Raw genomic sequence first — 16,614 nt, 5'->3', positions numbered from 1 at the left:
GGTTCAAGTCTGATTTGCACATGGCTGGCTCCAGAACTGGGGTGACGTGGCGAGTAAAATAAAGATGGATTCATACCCGATCTTTGAGTAGAGGTGTGTGTTTGGAAAGTTTTAACACTCAGTCCATCATGTTATTTTGTGAAGTTGCTATATGCGCCCTAAGTGGATAAGGATATGCCTAGACCTGGGTTCCTTGCTCACTGCACCCCTGCATTAAAGCTAGCCTGACTGATGAGGGGTGATACCCCAAAACCAGACCCAGAATACTTGTTTCCAGTCCAGGGAGGACCTAGCTTGGCAGTTCAAGCTTGACTGTTCCCATGGGGAGAAGGATCAAGAATAATTTACATATGGATGCTTGCAGAACTGGGTTGACGTGGTGAGAAATAAAAGATGTATTAAACCCAGTTCTTTGACTGGAAGTGAGTGTTTGAAAACTGTCAACACTCTGTCAATAATGTTATTTTGTGAAGTTGCTATATGCGCCCTAAGTGGATAAGGGTATGCCTAGACATGGGTCCCTAGCTCGCTGCACCACTGGATTCAAGCTAGTCTGGCTGATATGGGGTGATTCCCCAAAACCAGTCTCAGAATACTTGTTTCTAGTCCAGGGAGGACTCAGCTTTGCAGTTCAGGCTGAACTGTTCCCATGGGAGCAGGTTCAAGACTGATTTGCATATGCCTGGGTCCAAACTGGGGTGACGTAGCAGGGAAAATAACAATGGATTAACCCCAGATCTGTGACGGGAGGTGAGTGTTTGAAACCTTCCAACACTCTGTCTATCATGTTATTTTGAGAAGTTGCTATGTGCACCCTAAGTGGAAAAGGGTATGCCTACACGTGGGCCGCTTGCTCCCGCTACCACTGGATTCAAGCTAGCCTGGCTGATGAGGGGTGATACCCTGAACCCAGTCCCAGAGAACTTGTTTCCAGTACAGGGAGGACCTAGCTTGGCAGTTCGGGCTTGCCTGTTCCCATGGGGAGCAGGGTCAAGACTGATTTAGATATGGCTGGCTCCAGAACTGGGGTGACGTGGCGAGTAAAATAAAGATGGATTCATCCCAGATCTTTGAGGAGAGGTGTGTGTTTGGAAAGTTTTAACAATCTGTCCATCATGTTATTTTGTGAAGTTGCTATGTGCACCCTAAGTGGATAAGGATGTGCCTAGACCTGGGTCCCTTGCTCACTGCACCACTGTATTCAAGCTAGCCTGGCTGATGAGGGGTGATACCCCAAAACCAGACCCAGAATACTTGTTTCCAGTGCAGGGAGGACCTAGCTTGGCAGTTCAAGCTTGACTGTTCCCATGGGGAGAAGGATCAAGAAGAATTTACATATGGATGCTTGCAGAACTGGGTTGCCTTGGTGAGAAATAAAAGATATATTAAACCCAGTTCTTTGACTGGAGGTGAGTGTTTGAAAACTTTCAACACTCTGTCCATAATGTTATTTTGTGAAGTTGCTATATGCGCCCAAAGTGGATAAGGGTATGCCTAGACGTGGGTCAATAGCTCAATGCACCACTGGATTCAAGCTAGTCTGGCTGATGAGGGGTGATACCCCAAAACCAGTCCCAGAATACTTGTTTCCAGTCCAGGGAGAACCTAGCTAGGCAGTTCAGGCTGGACTGTTCCCATGGCAGCAGTTTCAAGACTGATTTGCATATGGCTGGGTCCAAACTGGGGTGACGTACTTGGGAAAAAAATGGATTAAACCCAGATCTGTGACTGGAGGTGAGTGTTTGAAACCTTCCAACACTCTGTCTATCATGTTATTTTGAGAAGTTGCTATGTGCAACCTAAGTGGAAAAGGGTATGCCTAGACGTGGGCCCCTTGCTCCTGCTACCACTGGATTCAAGCTAGCCTGGCTGATGAGGGGTGATACCCTGATCCCAGTCCCAGAGAACTTGTTTCCAGTCCAGGGAGGACCTAGCTTGGCATTTCGGGCTTGAGTGTTCCCATGGGGAGCAGGGTCAAGACTGATTTAGATATGGCTGACTCCAGAACTGGGGTGACGTGGCGAGTAAAATAAAGATAGATTCATTCCAGATCATTGAGTAGAGGTGTGTGTTTGGAAAGTTTTAACACTCTGTCCATCATGTTATTTTGTGAAGTTGCTATATGCGCCCTAAGTGGATAAGGATGTGCCTAGACCTGGGTCCCTTGCTCACTGCACCACTGGATTCAAGCTAGCCTGGCTGATGATGGGTGATACCCCAAAACCAGACACAGAATACTTGTTTCCAGTCCAGGGAGGACCTAGTTTGGCAGTTCAAGCTTGACTGTTCCCATGGGGAGAAGGATCAAGAATAATTTACATATGGATGCTTGCAGAACTGGGTTGACGTGGTGAGAAATAGAAAATATGTTAAACCCAGTTCTTTGACTGGAGGTGACTGTTTGAAAACTTTCAACACTCTGTCCATAATGTTATTTTGTGAAGTTGCTATATGCACCCTAAGTGGATAAGGGTATGCCTAGACGTGGGTCCCTAGCTCGCTTCATCACTGGATTCAAGCTAGTCTGGCTGATGAGGGATGATACCCCAAAACCAGTCCCAGAATACTTGTTTCCAGTCCAGGTAGGACCTAGCTTGGCAGTTCGGGCTGGACAGTTCCCATGGGAGCAGGTTCAAGACTGATTTGCATATGGCTGGGTCCAAACTGGGGTGACGTAGCAGGGAAAATAACAATGGATTAAACCCAGATCTGTGATGGGAGGTGAGTGTTTGAAACGTTCCAACACTCTGTACATCATGTTATTTTGTGAATTTGCTATATGCGCCCTAATTGGAAAAGGATATGCCTAGTCGTGGCTCCCTTGCTCGCTGCACCACTGGATTCAAGCTACCCTGGCTGATGAGGGGTGATACCCCGAAACCAGTCACACAATACTTGTTTCCACTCCAGTTAGGACCTAGCTTGGCAGTTCAGGCTGGATTGTTCCCATGGGAGCAGGTTCAAGACTGATTTGCATATGGCTGGGTCCAAACTGGGATGACGTAGCAGGGAAAATAACAATGGATTAAACCCAGATTTGTGACGGGAGGTGAGTGTTTGAAACCTTCCAACACTCTGTCTATCATGTTATTTTGAGAAGTTGCTATGTGCAACCTAGGTGGAAAAGGGTATGCCTAGACGTGGGTCCCTTGCTCCCGCTACCACTGGATTCAAGCTAGCCTGGCTGATGAGGGGTGATACCCTGATCCCAGTCCCAGAGAACTTGTTTCCAGTCCAGGGAGGACCTAGCTTGGCATTTCGGGCTTGAGTGTTCCCATGGGGAGCAGGGTCAAGACTGATTTAGATATGGCTGGCTCCAGAGCTGGGGTGACGTGGCAAGTAAAATAAAGATAGATTCATTCCAGATCATTGAGTAGAGGTGTGTGTTTGGAAAGTTTTAACACTCTGTCCATCATGTTATTTTGTGAAGTTGCTATATGAGCCCTAAGTGGATAAGGATGTGCCTAGACCTGGGTCCCTTGCTCGCTGCACCACTGAATTCAAGGTAGCCTGGCTGGTGAGGCGTGATACCCTAAACCCAGTCCCAGAGTACTTGTTTCCAGTCCAGGGAGGACCTAGCTTGGCAGTCGGACATGACTGTTTTCATTGGGAGCAGGGTCAAGACTGATTTACATATTGCTGGCTCCAGAACTGGGGAGACGTGGCGAGCACAATAAGATGGATTAAACCCAAATCTTTGATTGGAGGTGTGTGTTTGAAAAGTTTCAAGATTCTGTCCCTCATGTTATTTTGTGAAGTTGCTATATGCGCCCTAAGTGGATAAAGATATGGCTAGACCTGGGTCCCTTGCTCACTGCACCACTGGATTCAAGCTAGCCTCGCTGATGAGGGGTGATACTCCAAAACCAATCCCAGAATACTTGTTTCCAGTCTATGGAGGACCTAGCTTGGCAGTTCGGACTTGACTGTTCCCATGGGGAGCAGGGTCAAGACTGATTTAGATATGGCTGGCTCCAGAACTGGGGTGAAGTGGCGAGTAAAATAAAGATGGATTCATACCAGATCTTTGACTAGAGGTGTGTGTTTGGAAAGTTTTAACACTCTGTCCATCATGTTATTTTGTGAAGTTGCTATATGCGCCCTAAGTGGATAAGGATATGCCTAGACCTGGGTTCCTTGCTCACTGCACCCCTGCATTAAAGCTAGCCTGGCTGATGAGGGGTGATACCCCAAAACCAGACCAAGAATACTTGTTTCCAGTCCAGGGAGGACCTAGCTTGGCAGTTCAAGCTTGGCTGTTCCCATGGGGAGAAGGATCAAGAATAATTTACAAATGGATGCTTGCAGAACTGGGTTGACGTGGTGAGAAATAAAAGATGTATTAAACCCAGTTCTTTGACTGGAGGTGAGTGTTTGAAAACTTTCAACACTCTGTACATAATGTTATTTTGTGAAGTTGCTATCTGCGCCCTAAGTGGATAAGGGTATGCCTAGACGTGGGCCCCTAGCTCGCTGCACCACTGGATTCAAGCTAGTATGGCTGAATAGGGGCGATACCCCAAAACCAGTCTCAGAATACTTGTTTCTAGTCCAGGGAGGACTTAGCTTGGCAGTTCAGGCTGAACTGTTCCCATGGGAGCAGGTTCAAGACTGATTTGCATATGCCTGGGTCCAAACTGGGGTGACGTAGCAGAGAAAATAACGATGGATTAAACCCAGATCTGTGATGGGAGGTGAGTGTTTGAAACCTTCCAACACTCTGTCTATCATTTTATTTTGAGAAGTTGCTATGTGCACCCTAAGTGGAAAAGGGTATGCCTAGATGTGGGTCCCTTTCTCCTGCTATCACTGGATTAAAGCTAGCCTGGCTGATGAGGGGTGATACCCTGAACCCAGTCCCAGAGAACTTGTTTCCAGTCCAGGGAGGACCTAGCTTGGCAGTTCGGGCTTGACTGTTCCCATGAGGAGCAGGGTCAAGACTGATTTAGATATGGCTGGCTCCAGAACTGGGTTGACGTGGCGAGTAAAATAAAGATGGATTCATCCCAGATCTTTGAGGACAGGTGTGTGTTTGGAAAGTTTTAACACTCAGTCCATCATGTTATTTTGTGAAGTTGCTATGTGCACCCTAAGTGGATAAGGATGTGCCTAGACCTGGGTCCCTTGCTCACTGCACCACTGTATTCAAGCTAGCCTGGCTGCTGAGGGGTGATACCCCAAAACCAGTCCCAAAATACTTGTTTCCAGTCCAGGGAGGACCTAGCTTGGCAGTTCAGGCTGGCCTGTTCCCATGGGAGCAGGTTCAAGTCTGATTTGCATATGGCTGGCTCCAGAACTGGGGTGACGTGGCGAGTAAAATAAAGATAGATTCATACCCGATCTTTGAGTAGAGGTGTGTGTTTGGAAAGTTTTAACACTCAGTCCATCATGTTATATTGTGAAGTTGCTATATGCGCCCTAAGTGGATAAGGATATGCCTAGACCTGGGTTCCTTGCTCACTGCACCCCTGCATTAAAGCTAGCCTGGCTGATGAGGGGTGATACCCCAAAACCAGACCCAGAATACTTGTTTCCAATCCAGGGATGACCTAGCTTGGCAGTTCAAGCTTGACTGTTCCCATGGGGAGAAGGATCAAGAATAATTTACATATGGATGCTTGCAGAACTGGGTTGACGTGGTGAGAAATAAAAGATGTATTAAACCCAGTTCTTTGACTGGAAGTGAGTGTTTGAAAACTGTCAACACTCTGTCCATAATGTTATTTTGTGAAGTTGCTATATCCGCCCTAAGTGGATAAGGGTATGCCTAGACATGGGTCCCTAGCTCGCTGCACCACTGGATTCAATCTAGTCTGGCTGATGAGGGGTGATTCCCCAAAACCAGTCTCGGAATACTTGTTTCTAGTCCAGGGAGGACTCAGCTTTGCAGTTCAGGCTGAACTGTTCCCATGGGAGCAGGTTCAAGACTGATTTGCATATGCCTGGGTCCAAACTGGGGTGACGTAGCAGGGAAAATAACAATGGATTAACCCCAGATCTGTGACGGGAGGTGAGTGTTTGAAACCTTCCAACACTCTGTCTATCATGTTATTTTGAGAAGTTGCTATGTGCACCCTAAGTGGAAAAGGGTATGCCTAGACGTGGGTCCCTTTCTCCTGCTATCACTGGATTAAAGCTAGCCTGGCTGATGAGGGGTGATACCCTGAACCCAGTCCCAGAGAACTTGTTTCTAGTCCAGGGAGGACCTAGCTTGGCAGTTCGGGCTTGACTGTTCCCATGAGGAGCAGGGTCAAGACTGATTTAGATATGGCTGGCTCCAGAACTGGGTTGACGTGGCGAGTAAAATAAAGATGGATTCATCCCAGATCTTTGAGGACAGGTGTGTGTTTGGAAAGTTTTAACACTCAGTCCATCATGTTATTTTGTGAAGTTGCTATGTGCACCCTAAGTGGATAAGGATGTGCCTAGACCTGGGTCCCTTGCTCACTGCACCACTGTATTCAAGCTAGCCTGGCTGATGAGGGGTGATACCCCAAAACCAGTCCCAAAATACTTGTTTCCAGTCCAGGGAGGACCTAGCTTGGCAGTTCAGGCTGGCCTGTTCCCATGGGAGCAGGTTCAAGTCTGATTTGCACATGGCTGGCTCCAGAACTGGGGTGACGTGGCGAGTAAAATAAAGATGGATTCATACCCGATCTTTGAGGACAGGTGTGTGTTTGGAAAGTTTTAACACTCAGTCCATCATGTTATTTTGTGAAGTTGCTATGTGCACCCTAAGTGGATAAGGGTGTGCCTAGACCTGGGTCCCTTGCTCACTGCACCACTGTATTCAAGCTAGCCTGGCTGATGAGGGGTGATACCCCAAAACCAGTCCCAAAATACTTGTTTCCAGTCCACGGAGGACCTAGCTTGGCAGTTCAGGCTGGCCTGTTCCCATGGGAGCAGGTTCAAGACTGATTTGCATATGCCTGGGTCCAAACTGGGGTGACGTAGCAGGGAAAATAACAATGGATTAACCCCAGATCTGTGACGGGAGGTGAGTGTTTGAAACCTTCCAACACTCTGTCTATCATGTTATTTTGAGAAGTTGCTATGTGCACCCTAAGTGGAAAAGGGTATGCCTAGACGTGGGCCCCTTGCTCCCGCTACCACTGGATTCAAGCTAGCCTGGCTGAAGAGGGGTGATACCCTGAACCCAGTCTCAGAGAACTTTTTTCCAGTACAGGGAGGACCTAGCTTGGCAGTTCGGGCTTGCCTGTTCCCATGGGGAGCAGGGTCAAGACTGATTTAGATATGGCTGGCTCCAGAACTGGGGTGACGTGGTGAGTAAAATAAAGATGGATTCATCCCAGATCTTTGAGGAGAGGTGTGTGTTTGGAAAGTTTTAACAATCTGTCCATCATGTTATTTTGTGAAGTTGCTATGTGCACCCTAAGTGGATAAGGATGTGCCTAGACCTGGGTCCCTTGCTCACTGCACCACTGTATTCAAGCTAGCCTGGCTGATGAGGGGTGATACCCCAAAACCAGACCCAGAATACTTGTTTCCAGTGCAGGGAGGACCTAGCTTGGCAGTTCAAGCTTGACTGTTCCCATGGGGAGAAGGACCAAGAAGAATTTACATATGGATGCTTGCAGAACTGGGTTGACGTGGTGAGAAATCAAAGATATATTAAACCCAGTTCTTTGACTGGAGGTGAGTGTTTGAAAACTTTCAACACTCTGTCCATAATGCTATTTTGTGAAGTTGCTATATGCGCCCAAAGTGGATAAGGGTATGCCTAGACGTGGGTCAATAGCTCAATGCACCACTGGATTCAAGCTAGTCTGGCTGATGAGGGGTGATGCCCCCAAACCAGTCCCAGAATACTTGTTTCCAGTCCAGGGAGGACCTAGCTTGGCAGTTCAGGCTGCACTGTTCCCATGGCAGCAGTTTCAAGACTGATTTGCATATGGCTGGGTCCAAACTGGGGTGACGTACTTGGGAAAAAAATGGATTAAACCCAGATCTGTGACTGGAGGTGAGTGTTTGAAACCTTCCAACACTCTGTCTATCATGTTATTTTGAGAAGTTGCTATGTGCAACCTAAGTGGAAAAGTGTATGCCTAGACGTGGGTCCCTTGCTCCTGCTACCACTGGATTCAAGCTAGCCTGGCTGATGAGGAGTGATACCCTGATCCCAGTCCCAGAGAACTTGTTTCCAGTCCAGGGAGGACCTAGCTTGGCATTTCGGGCTTGAGTGTTCCCATGGGGAGCAGGGTCAAGACTGATATAGATATGGCTGGCTCCAGAACTGGGGTGACGTGGCGAGTAAAATAAAGATAGATTCATTCCAGATCATTGAGTAGAGGTGTGCGTTTGGAAAGTTTTAACACTCTGTCCATCATGTTATTTTGTGAAGTTGCTATATGCGACCTAAGTGGATAAGGATGTGCCTAGACCTGGGTCCCTTGCTCACTGCACCACTGGATTCAAGCTAGCCTGGCTGATGAGGGGTGATACTCCAAAACCAGTCCCAGAATACTTGTTTCCAGTCTATGGAAGACCTAGCTTGGCAGTTCGGACTTGACTGTTCCCATGGGGAGCAGGGTCAAGACTGATTTAGATATGGCTGGCTCCAGAACTGGGGTGAAGTGGCGAGTAAAATAAAGATGGATTTATACCAGATCTTTGACTAGAGGTGTGTGTTTGGAAAGTTTTAACACTCTGTCCATCATGTTATTTTGTGAAGTTGCTATATGCGCCCTAAGTGGATAAGGATATGCCTAGACCTGGGTCCCTTGCTCACTGCACCCCTGGATTAAAGCTAGCCTGGCTGATGAGGGGTGATACCCCAAAACCAGACCCAGAATACTTGTTTCCAGTCCAGGGAGGACCTAGCTTGGCAGTTCAAGCTTGGCTGTTCCCATGGGGAGAAGGATCAAGAATAATTTACATATGGATGCTTGCAGAACTGGGTTGACGTGGTGAGAAATAAAAGATGTATTAAACCCAGTTCTTTGACTGGAGGTGAGTGTTTGAAAACTTTCAAGACTCTGTACATAATGTTATTTTGTGAAGTTGCTATATGCGCCCTAAGTGGATAAGGGTATGCCTAGACGTGGGCCCCTAGCTCGCTGCACCACTGGATTCAAGCTAGTATGGCTGATGAGGGGTGATACCCCAAAACCAGTCTCAGAATACTTGTTTCTAGTCCAGGGAGGACTTAGCTTGGCAGTTCGGGCTTGACTTTTCCCATGAGGAGCAGGGTCAAGACTGATTTAGATATGGCTGGCTCCAGAACTGGGTTGACGTGGCGAGTAAAATAAAGATGGATTCATCCCAGATCTTTGAGGACAGGTGTGTGTTTGGAAAGTTTTAACACTCAGTCCATCATGTTATTTTGTGAAGTTGCTATATGCACCCTAAGTGGATAAGGATGTGCCTAGACCTGGGTCCCTTGCTCACTGCACCACTGTATTCAAGCCAGCCTGGCTGATGAGGGGTGATACCCCAAAACCAGTCCCAAAATACTTGTTTCCAGTCCAGGGAGGACCTAGCTTGGCAGTTCAGGCTGGCCTGTTCCCATGGGAGCAGGTTCAAGTCTGATTTGCATATGGCTGGCTCCCGAACTGGGGTGACGTGGCGAGTAAAATAAAGATGGATTCATCCCAGATTTTTGAGGAGAGGTGAGTGTTTGGAAAGTTTTAACACTCTGTCCATCATGTTATTTTGTGAAGTTGCTATGTGCACCCTAAGTGGATAAGGATGTGCCTAGACCTGGGTCCCTTGCTCACTGCACCACTGTATTCAAGCTAGCCTGGCTGATGAGGGGTGATATCCCAAAACCAGACCCAGAATACTTGTTTCCAGTGCAGGGAGGACCTAGCTTAGCAGTTCAAGCTTGACTGTTCCCATGGGGAGAAGGATCAAGAAGAATTTACATATGGATGCTTGCAGAACTGGGTTGACGTGGTGAGAAATAAAATATATATTAAACCCAGTTCTTTGACTGGAGGTGAGTGTTTGAAAACTTTCAACACTCTGTCCATAATGTTATTTTGTGAAGTTGCTATATGCGCCCAAAGTGGATAAGGGTATGCCTAGACGTGGGTCAATAGCTCACTGCACCACTGGATTCAAGCTAGTCTGGCTGATGAGGGGTGATACCCCAAAACCAGTCCCAGAATACTTGTTTCCACTCCAGGGAGGACCTAGCTTGGCAGTTCAGGCTGGACTGTTCCCATGGCAGCAGTTTCAAGACTGATTTGCATATGGCTGGGTCCAAACTGGGGTGAGGTACTTGGTAAAAAACAATGGATTAAACCCAGATCTGTGACTGGAGGTGAGTGTTTGAAACCTGCTAACACTCTGTCTATCATGTTATTTTGAGAAGTTGCTATGTGCAACCTAAGTGGAAAAGGGTATGCCTAGACGTGGGTCCCTTGCTCCCGCTACCACTGGATTCAAGCTAGCCTGCCTGGCTGATGAGGGGTGATACCCTGATCCCAGTCCCAGAGAACTTCTTTCCAGTCCAGGGAGGACCTAGCTTGGCATTTCGGGCTTGAGTGTTCCCATGGGGAGCAGGGTCAAGACTGATTTAGATATGGCTGGCTTTGGGAAAAAGGGGGTGGTGATGGACAGAGTTTCTGAATGATGCAGAATACTCTTACCAAGTCAAGAGATCATTGTTTTAATCCATCACCGTTTTTTAGCTCACTGCACTATCCCAGCTCAGAACCTGGCTACATGCAAATTAGTCTGTACCTGTCCCAGTGCATGATGGGAACAGGGCAAACCAAACTACCAAGCCAATTCTTATACTGGGAAGGAAACAAGCTTCCGGGGACCGGTTTCTGGCATCACAGCCTTCGTCGGCCCGGCTTGCCTGAATCCTGATGGTGCAATGAGCAAGGGACTCACGTCTGAGCATACCCTCCCACACTGAGTGTGGATAAAATCGATTTGGGAAAAAGGGGGTGGTGATGGACAGTTTCTGAATGATGCAGAATACTCTTACCAAGTCAAGAGATCATGGTTTTAATCCATCACCGTTTTTTAGCTCACTGCACCATCCCAGCTCAGAACCTGGCTACATGCAAATTAGTCTGTACCTGTCCCAGTGCATGAAGGGAACAGGGCAAACCAAACTACCAAGCCAATTCTTATACTGGGAAGGAAACAAGCTTCCGGGGACCGGTTTCTGGCATCACAGCCTTCGTCGGCCCGGCTTGCCTGAATCCTGATGGTGCAATGAGCAAGGGACTCACGTCTGAGCATACCCTCCCACACTGAGTGTGGATAAAATCGAGCCAGGTTCTGAGCTGGGATGGTGCAGTGAGCTAAAAAACGGTGATGGATTAAAACCATGATCTCTTGACTTGGTAAGAGTATTCTGCATCATTCAGAAACTCTGTCCATCACCACCCCCTTTTCCCAATTAGATATGGCTGGCTCCAGAACTGGGGTGACGTGGCGAGTAAAATAAAGATAGATTCATTCCAGATCATTGAGTAGAGGTGTGTGTTTGGAAAGTTTTAACACTCTGTCCATCATGTTATTTTTTGAAGTTGCTATATGCGCCCTAAGTGGATAAGGATGTGCCTAGACCTGGGTCCCTTGCTCACTGCACCACTGGATTCAAGCTAGCCTGGCTGATGAGGGGTGATACCCCAAAACCAGACCCAGAATACTTGTTTCCAGTCCAGGGAGGACCTAGCTTGGCAGTTCAAGCTTGACTGTTCCCATGGGGAGAAGGATCAAGAATAATTTACATATGGATGCTTGCAGAACTGGGTTGACGTGGTGAGAAATAAAAAATGTGTTAAACCCAGTTCTTTGACTGGAGGTGACTGTTTGAAAACTTTCAACACTCTGTCCATAATGTTATTTTGTGAAGTTGCTATGTGCGCCCTAAGTGGATAAGTGTATGCATAGACGTGGTTCCCTAGCTCGCTGCATCACTGGATTCAAGCTAGTCTGGCTGATGAGGGATGATACCCCAAAACCAGTCCCAGAATACTTGTTTCCAGTCCAGGTAGGACCTAGCTTGGCAGTTCGGGCTGGACAGTTCCCATGGGAGCAGGTTCAAGACTGATTTGCATATGGCTGGGTCCAAACTGGGGTGACGTACCAGGGAAAATAAAGATGGATTAAACCCAAATCTGTGACTGTAGGTGAGTGTTCGAAACGGTCCACCACTCTGTCCATCATTTTATTTCGTGAAGTTGCTATATTCACCCTAAGTGTACAAGGATATGCCTAGACCTGGGTCCCTTGCTCGCTGCACCACTGAATTCAAGGTAGCCTGGCTGGTGAGGCGTGATACCCTAAACCCAGTCCCAGAGTACTTGTTTCCAGTCCAGGGAGGACCTAGCTTGGCAGTCGGACATGACTGTTTTCATTGGGAGCAGGGTCAAGACTGATTTACATATTGCTGGCTCCAGAACTGGGGAGACGTGGCGAGAACAATAAAATTGATTAATCCCAAATCTTTGATTGGAGGTGTGTGTTTGAAAAGTTTCAAGATTCTGTCCATCATGTTATTTTGTGAAGTTGCTATATGCGCCCTAAGTGGATAAAGATATGGCTAGACCTGGGTCCCTTGCTCACTGCACCACTGGATTCAAGCTAGCCTGGCTGATGAGGGGTGATACTCCAAAACCAGTCCCAGAATACTTGTTTCCAGTCTATGGAGGACCTAGCTTGGCAGTTCGGACTTGACTGTTCCCATGGGGAGCAGGGTCAAGACTGATTTAGATATGGCTGGCTCCAGAACTGGGGTGAAGTGGTGAGTAAAATAAAGATGGATTCATACCAGATCTTTGACTAAAGGTGTGTGTTTGGAAAGTTTTAACACTCTGTCCATCATGTTATTTTGTGAAGTTGCTATATGCGCCCTAAGTGGATAAGGATATGCCTAGACCTGGGTCCCTTGCTCACTGCACCCCTGGATTAAAGCTAGCCTGGCTGATGAGGGGTGATACCGTGAAACCAGTCCCAGGGAACTTGTTTCCAGGACCTAGCTTGGCAGTTCGGGCTTGACTGTTTCCATGGGGAGCAGGGTCAAGACTGATTTAGATATGGCTGCCTCCAGAACTGGGGTGACGTGGCGAGCAAAATAAGATGGATTAAACCCAGATCTTTGATTGGAGGTGTGTGTTTGAAAAGTTTCAACATTCTGTCCATCATGTTATTTTGTGAAGTTGCTATATGCGCCCTAAGTGGATAAGGGTATGCCTAGACGTGGATCCCTAGCTCGCTGCACCACTGGATTCAAGCTAGTCTGGCTGATGAGGGGTGATACCCCAAAACCGGCCCCAGAATACTTGTTTCCAGTCCAGGGAGGACCTAGCTTGGCAGTTCAGGCTGGACTGTTCCCATGGGAGCAGGTTCAAGACTGATTTGCATATGGATGGGTCCAAACTGGGGTGACGTAGCAGGGAAAATAACAATGGATTAAATCCAGATCTGTGATGGGAGGTGAGTGTTTGAAATGTTCCAACACTCTATACATCATGTTATTTTGTGAATTTGTTATATGCACCCTAAGTGGAAAAGGATATGCCTAGACGTGGCTCCCTTGCTCGCTGCACCACTGGATTCAAGCTAGCCTGGCTGATGAGGGGTGATATCCCGAAACCAGTCACACAATACTTGTTTCCACTCCAGGGAGGACCTAGCTTGGCAGTTCGGGCTGGACTGTTCCCACGGGGAGCAGGGTCAACACTGATTTTCCTTTTGCCAGGTCCAGAATTGGGGTGATGTGGCGAGTAAAATAAAGATGGATTAATCCCAGATCTTTGACTGGAGGTGTGTGTTTGAAAAGTTTCAACACTCTGTCCATCATTTGATTTTGTGAAGTTGCTATATTCACCCTAAGTGTACAAGGCAAGGCCTAGACCTCGGTCCCTTGCTCGCTGCACCACTGGATTCAAGCTAGCCTGGCTGATGAGGGGTGATACCCCAAAACCAACCCCAGAATATTTGTTTCCAGTCCAGTTAGGACCTAGCTTGGCAGTTCGGGCTGGATTGTTCCCATGGGAGCAGGTACAAGACTGATTTGCATATGGCTGGGTCCAAACTGGGATGACGTACCAGAGAAAATATCAATGGATTAAACCCAGATCTGTGACTGGAGGTGAGTGTTTGAAACCTTCCAACACTCTATCTATCATGTTATTTTGAGAAGTTGCTATGTGCACCCTAAGAGGAAAAGGGTATGCCTATACGTGGGTCCCTTGCTCGCTGCACCACTGGATTCAAGCTAGCCTGGCTGATGAGGGGTGATACCCCCAAACCAGTCCCAGAGTACTTGTTTCCAGTCCAGGGAGGACCTAGCTTGGCAGTTCGGTCTTGACTGTTCCCATGGGGATCAGGGTCAAGACTGATTTACATATGGCTGGCTCCAGAACTGGTGTGACGTGGTGAACAAAATAAAGATGGATTAATCCCAGATCTGTGACTATAGGTGAGTGTTCGAAACGTTCCAACACTCTGTCCATCATGTTATTTTGTGAAGTTGCTATGTGCATCCTAAGTGGATAAGGGTATGCCTGGATGTGTGTCCCTTGCTCGCTGCACCACTAAATTCAAGCTAGCCTCGCTGGTGAGGGGTGATACCCTAAATCCAGTCCCAGAGTACTTGTTTCCTGTCCAGGGAGGACCTAGCTTGGCAGTCGAGCATGACTGTTCCCATTGATAGCAGGGTCAAGACTGATTTACATATGGCTGGCTCCAGAACTGGCGTGACGTGGCGAGCAAAATAAGATGGATTAAACCCAGATCTTTGATTGGAGGTGTGTGTTTGAAAAGTTTCAACATTCTGTCCATCATGGTTTTTTGTGAAGTTGCTATATGCGCCCTAAGTGGATAAAGATATGCCTAGACCTGGGTCCCTTGCTCACTGCACCACTGGATTCAAGCTAGCCTGGCTGATGAGGGGTGATGCTCCAAAACCAGTCCCAGAATACTTGTTTCCAGTCCAGGGAGGACCTAGCTTGGCAGTTCAGGCTGGACTGTTCCCATGGCAGCAGTTTCAAGACTGATTTGCATATGGCTGGGTCCAAACTGGGGTGACGTACTTGGGAAAAAACAATGGATTAAACCCAGATCTGTGACTGGAGGTGAGTGTTTGAAACCTTCCAACACTCTGTCTATCATGTTATTTTGAGAAGTTGCTATGTGCACCCTAAGTGGAAAAGGGTATGCCTAGACGTGGGTCCCTTGATCCCGCTACCACTGGATTCAAGCTAGCCTGGCTGATGAAGGGTGATACTATGAACCAAGTCCCAGAGAACTTGTTTCCAGGACCTAGCTTGGCAGTTCGGGCTTGACTGTTCCCATGGGGAGCAGGGTCAAGACTGATTTAGATATGGCTGGCTCCATAACTGGGGTGACGTGGCGAGTAAAATAAAGATGGATTCATCCCAGATCTTTGAGGAGAGGTGTGTGTTTGGAAAGTTTTAAGACTCTGTCCATCATGTTATTTTGTGAAGTTGCTATGTGCACCCTAAGTGGATAAGGATGTGCCTAGACCTGGGTCCATTGCTCACTGCACCACTGTATTCAAGCTAGCCTGGCTGATGAGGGGTGATGCCCCAAAACCAGACCCAGAATACTTGTTTCCAGTGCAGGGAGGACCTAGCTTGGCAGTTCAAGCTTGACTGTTCCCATGGGAGAAGGATCAAGAAGAATTTACATATGGATGCTTGCAGAACTGGGTTGACGTGGTGAGAAATAAAAGATGTATTAAACCCAGGTCTTTGACTGGAGGTAAGTGTTTGAAAGCTTTCAACACTCTGTCCATAATGTTATTTTGTGAAGTTGCTATATGCGCCGTAAGTGGATAAGGGTATGCCTAGACGTGGGTCAATAGTTCGCTGCACCACTGGATTCAAGCTAGTCTGGCTGATGAGAGGTGATACCCCAAACCAGTCTAAGAATACTTCTTTCTAGTCCAGGGAGGACCTAGCTTGGCAGTTCAGGCTGGACTGTTCCCATGGCAGCAGTTTCAAGACTGATTTGCATATGGCTGGGTCCAAACTGGGGTGACGTACTTGGGAAAAAACAATGGATTAAACCCAGATCTGTGACTGGAGGTGAGTGTTTGAAACCTTCCACCACTCTGTCTATCATGTTATTTTGAGAAGTTGCTATGTGCACCCTAAGTGGAAAAGGGTATGCCTAGACGTGGGTCCCTTGATCCCGCTACCACTGGATTCAAGCTAGCCTGGCTGATGAAGGGTGATACTATGAACCAAGTCCCAGAGAACTTGTTTCCAGGACCTAGCTTGGCAGTTAGGGCTTGACTGTTCCCATGGGGAGCAGGGTCAAGACTGATTTAGATATGGCTGGCTCCATAACTGGGGTGACGTGGCGAGTAAAATAAAGATGGATTCATCCCAGATCTTTGAGGAGAGGTGTGTGTTTGGAAAGTTTTAAGACTCTGTCCATCATGTTATTTTGTGAAGTTGCTATGTGCACCCTAAGTGGATAAGGATGTGCCTAGACCTGGGTCCATTGCTCACTGCACCACTGTATTCAAGCTAGCCTGGCTGATGAGGGGTGATGCCCCAAAACCAGACCCAGAATACTTGTTTCCAGTGCAGGGAGGACCTAGCTTGGCAGTTCAAGCTTGACTGTTCCCATGGGAGAAGGATCAAGAAGAATTTA

Source organism: Triturus cristatus, chromosome 9, assembly GCF_964204655.1.
Source record: "Triturus cristatus chromosome 9, aTriCri1.1, whole genome shotgun sequence".
Taxonomy (NCBI): domain Eukaryota; kingdom Metazoa; phylum Chordata; class Amphibia; order Caudata; family Salamandridae; genus Triturus; species Triturus cristatus.
The sequence above is the reverse complement of the archived record's forward strand: the minus strand, read 5'-3'. Positions refer to the sequence as shown.